Below are 5,117 nucleotides of genomic sequence, written 5' to 3' on the forward strand. Positions count from 1 at the left end.
CCTTCACAGACTGGTGCCCCATGATACTGTACTAGAGTAGTGGTCGTCGGCAACTTTGAAAACCTGCACTACATTATTGCTTCCCAATAATCCAGAAATTTCTCTGGAAGTCCAGCGCTTCTCTGACTGCTGTTGTTTTTGTTGGTCAGTGTAACAGGGAACCCTAGCCCTGTCACCAGAAAGCAGGTCTGTCCCTTTAAGGCCAGAACTTTCTGGGTATGGAGTGCTGGTAAGGAAAGGGTTAAATGCTGAACCTGGCCTGCTAGTCAGCTGACTGAAGGGGCAGGACTATAAAAATCTGAGCAGAATGACAGTAAGGAGGATAGCAGCCGAAGGGGAAGAAGTGCCTCTGAGAGCTCCACAGAGAAGCTGGGTGAGTGGTCCAAAGGTGGGAACTACGGAAGCTGTGAAGAGACAGCAGTCACACCGCAGCAAGGACTGTAGCCGACAGTAGGGAGCTGAAGCACGAACCCTGTGAACGTAAGCTAACCTGCTGCTTTGCTCAATCATATTGGCTGGTGGCAGTTATTATTTTTTCCTCTTTTTTTTGATTATTGACTAAGACCAGTGGCTTGGGTGAGGCTATTAGAGGATGGAGGAGGCCTCATAAAGGACCCACAGCAGCATGGGGACCCCAGTGCCAGAGAGGGTGCAGCATCGGGGGTGCACAGACCCTGGCGCCAGAGAGGGCACAGCGTTGGGGGTGCACAAACCCCGGCGCCAGGGAGGGCGCAGCACTTTGCAAGGTGGTGGAAAGCCTAGGCACCAATGAAGGCACAGTGCAAGACAGGGCTGCAGAGAGCCCGAGCACCAGTGAGGGTGCAGTGCGAGACAGGGCTGTGGAAAGCCCAAGTGCCAGTGAGGCGCAGTGCGAGACAGGGCCGCGGAGAGCCCGAGGAGGACCAGGGGGCCAAATTGTAACAAGGCCCGACACTGGAAAAGGCCAGAGCCTCAGAGTCAAACCCTGTTTGGTGGGTTTTGGATGGGGAGGCCTAGCTAGAGAAAGACAGGGGGTCAGGCCTATGTAAGTGAAAGACCCCAACATACAAAATACAATAGGCAGTCTCCCGCTCACAACAATAATTTCCATCAAGACGTGGCAGGCGAGTAGAGGGCGGGACATAAGAACTCCAAAGAAGACTCTAAGGGCGCCCCATGTAAGGCGCAGATTAACAGGGAAGATGGCACTGGGGAGGGCGACCTGTTACAGTCAGCCTACAGTTATTGTTTTGAACAATACTCAGTCACATGTTCCGTTTCATAGTGGTTGCATGTGCTTTTTGGTACTTCTGTTAAATTTTACCGTGAAATGGCTTCAAAGAGAACAGCACCTTATGTGGTGCTATGAAGCGTAAACATAAAACTCCCACAATTGAAAAAAAAGTAGACTTAACTAAGAAAGTTTGAAAAAGGCACTTCAATGAAGCGGCTATGTGAAGAATATGACATAGGTAGTTCCATTCTGTATGACTTCAAGAAGTAGAAAAATGAATTACTGAAGTTTTATGCAGACAGTGACAAGCCTAAAGCTATGAGTAGCCGCAAAACACTACATACAGCATGGGCAAATGCTGTCAATAAGGTATTGTTTGCGTGGTTTTGGCAACGAAGAAGTGAAGGTGTACCTATTTCAGGACGAATGCTGATACACCAAACAAAAGCATTTCATGATGACTGGAAAATTACTGAAGCCTGTGATTATTCTCAAGTCTGGCTCCATCAATTCAAGTTTCGTCATGGTATATGAAAATTAGCAGTGTCTGGTGAAAAACCTTTCTGCCACTTCGGAGGCAGCTGAGAAATTTGATGCCAAGTTTGCCAAGTTTGTTGTGGATGAAAATCTTACTGCTGAGCAAATCTATAATGCTGATGAAACAGGGCTATTTTGGCGGTGTCTTACTCTTAGCACACTTGCAGCTAGAGCAGAGGACATGACAAGTGGACTGAGAGAGTCAAAGGAGAGGCTGACAGTGCTTGCATGTGCAAATGCAGCAGACATGCACAACCTTAAATTAATGACGATTGGTAGAAGTGCACACCCTTGTGCTTTTAAGGGAGTAAACCAATTTCCCATCGAATACAGTGCAACTAAACACGCATGGATAACTTTGTAGATAACATTAGACTGGTTTGAGAATCACTTTGCAGCAGAGGCGCATGTGCATTTCAAGTCTAAGGGGCTAGTTGATAACTGCAAAATAATTTTGATTACTGCAGTGCACACCCTGATGCTTCACTCTTGGTGTCGGGCAATGTGTGTGTTGTTTTTTTACCCCCAAACTGTACTTCTATAAAACAGCTGATGGACCAAGGAATTTTACAATCACTACAGTGTAATAATAGAAAACAATTTATGCAGAAATTGCTTGTTGCTAGCAATAGAAGTGAAGGTGTTGATGCATTTAAAAAGCAATTCAACATTAAGGATGCCATTTGGATTCTAGCACATGCGGAGACTGACATAACAGCTGCAACATTGAAAAATGCTTGGCATAACTTGTGGCCTGCAAGTATTTTTGAGGATGATGATGATGAATTGCCACTAGACTTTCAAGGTTTTCATATTAGTGGTCAAAAGAAAGGGGTTTCTGAATTTATGGAGTTTGCTAAGGGAATGACACATAATGCTGCTGCAGAAAAACTGGAAGAAGATCACATTGAAAAGTGGATGGAAATTGACCATGATGCACCTGTTGTACATCAGCTAACTGATGGCAAAATAGCTTAAATGGTTTTGACACCTGATCATGAGAAAGATAAAGATAATGAAAGTGATGATGATTATGAGATAGTAAAAGAGAAACTTTCATAGACTGCTGTATAAATGTTACAGATACGATTTCTGCTTTAGAACAACCATAGTGTGTTGATTTGCAAGAAATTCAGTGTTTCTATAGAGTGCTAGATAAACTTATAAAGGAAAAGCCTAGATGTATGAAACCGCTAGTTTTCAGGATATGTTTGGCAAAATTTCTAAGAAAAATGCACAAAGAGCTTCCACCAACAAAAATCAGGAACCATTCACCTCCGCCACACAAGACGCTGCCTCTGCCTCGCCCATAGCTTCTTCCTCAACCTCTCCACCTCCACCAACAATGCAAACAATGATGAACCACTAAGTTTGCAAGCAGAAGTTCCCCAGCCTATAGGTCTGCTGCTGGTTCTTCCTCCCCAGGTGCAGCACCTTGCACTTGTCAGTGTTGAAACCCATTGGCTTGGGTTTGTTGCTTAGCTTTGGGCAGTTGGGCCTGATGTGGCCCGGCTCCCTGCAGTTATAGCACCCCCTCTTTTCTGAATTGGGTGGTTTGTCTGAATCTGGGGCCACCTTGCGCTCAGCAGGAGATGGTCCTCTTTCCCCTTTTGGGCCTGGCCCTCCCTTCCCCCCTTTTTGGGACCCTTTCTGTTCCTTCCCAAAGTGGGGAGTCTTCTTGTCCAGCCCCTCACGATTTAGCAACAGCTGGTCTGCAATTTCGGCAGCCTCTTGGATGGTTTTGGGGACCCTGTCTTTGACTAAGGTTTTAATCTCCTTCAGACAGCAATGAAAAAATTGCTCTAGTGCTATGAGGTTTAGCACCTTCTCTCTATTGTCAGCCTTGGCTCCGTCTGCCCATTTAAGGAATGAGTCCCACACCTGGGCCGCAAACTCGACCACTGACTTCCCAGGTTGTGGGATGGCATTCCAGATTTTTTCTGGAAACAAGGTGGTCCTAACCCGAACCTTGAACTCACAGCATTTTTAAAGGCATCATAGTTATCCGCTGATTCTGAAGGCAGGCTGTTCAGGACAACGGACATGTTGCCCTCAACCAGAGCAGCCATGTTTCATAGTTTCATAGTTTCTAGGGTCGGAAGGGACCTGAGCAGATCATCTAGTTTGACCCCCTGCCATGGCAGGAAGAGTACTGGGGTCAAATGACCCCAGTAAGGTGGTCATCCAACCTCCTCTTAAAAACCCCCAGGGTGGGAGCCTGCACCACCTCACTTGGAAGCTGGTTCCAGACTCTAGCCGCCCTGACCGTGAAGTAGCGCCTCCTGATGTCCAACTTAAACCTTCCCTCCGCCAGCTTGTGACCATTGTTCCTGGTCACTCCTTGCGGCGCTCGGGGGAACAGGGACTCCCCCAGCGCCTGCTGATCCCCCCTAACCAGTTTATAACAGGCCACAAGATCCCCCCTCAGCCTTCTCTTTTGAAGGCTGAACAGGTTCAGGTCCCGCAACCTTTCCTCATAGGACCTACCCTGCTGTCCCTTGATCATACGAGTGGCCCTCCTCTGGACCCTCTCGATGCTGTCCACATCCCTCTTAAAGTGCGGCGCCCAGAACTGGACGCAGTACTCCAGCTGCGGCCTGACCAGTGCCGCATAGAGGGGGAGGATCACCTCCTTGGACCTGCTCGAGATGCATCTGTGGATGCACGACAAGGTGCAGTTGGCCTTCCTAGCCGCCTCCCCACATTGCCGACTCATGTTCATCTTGGAGTCAATAATGACTCCCAGATCCTTTTCCACCTCCGTGCTGACAAGAGGGGAGTTCCCCAGCCTGTATGTATGGTGCCGATTGTTCCTCCCCAGGTGCATCACCTTACACTTGTCCGTGTTAAACCCCATCCTGTTCTCCGCCCATCCTTGTAACCTATGTGTTTCATGAACTCTTCCTTTGGCAACTTCCATCAGCGTGCTTGGTTTTCAAAGTTGCTTGGAACACTTCCAGATCATTCCCGTCTTTGTAGCGAGAGAAAACTGAGGTGTTCAGTCTGGGGGGTGCAGCTGGTGCCGGCTGGACACCTGCAGTTTCAACATTTGTCTGCATCTGCAGTACTGTGAGCTCGCGCTTCCACTGGGCCTCTCCAGCTTCATGCTTGCGCTGTTCATTCTTGTGCTGGTGCTGTTCCTCCTCCGGTTGGCCCTGGGCCTCCAGCTCCATCCTTTTAAACTCTAGCTCGTGCTTGGCTTGCGTTCTCGCCCCTCAGCTTCTAGCTGCAGTGGGAATCTCCGGAAGTCCCACTCAGGGGATGGCCCCTCAGGGCCCCCGGTGGGTTCTGGATGGATGCGTGGAGGTGATCTTGCAGCCTGGTCATTATCACACAGGATCTTAATCAGGTCTTCTCTCTTTTGCTT

This window comes from Gavialis gangeticus, unplaced genomic scaffold (genome assembly GCF_001723915.1).
Source record: "Gavialis gangeticus isolate Ggan-Ray unplaced genomic scaffold, GavGan_comp1, whole genome shotgun sequence".
Classification (NCBI taxonomy): Eukaryota; Metazoa; Chordata; order Crocodylia; family Gavialidae; genus Gavialis; species Gavialis gangeticus.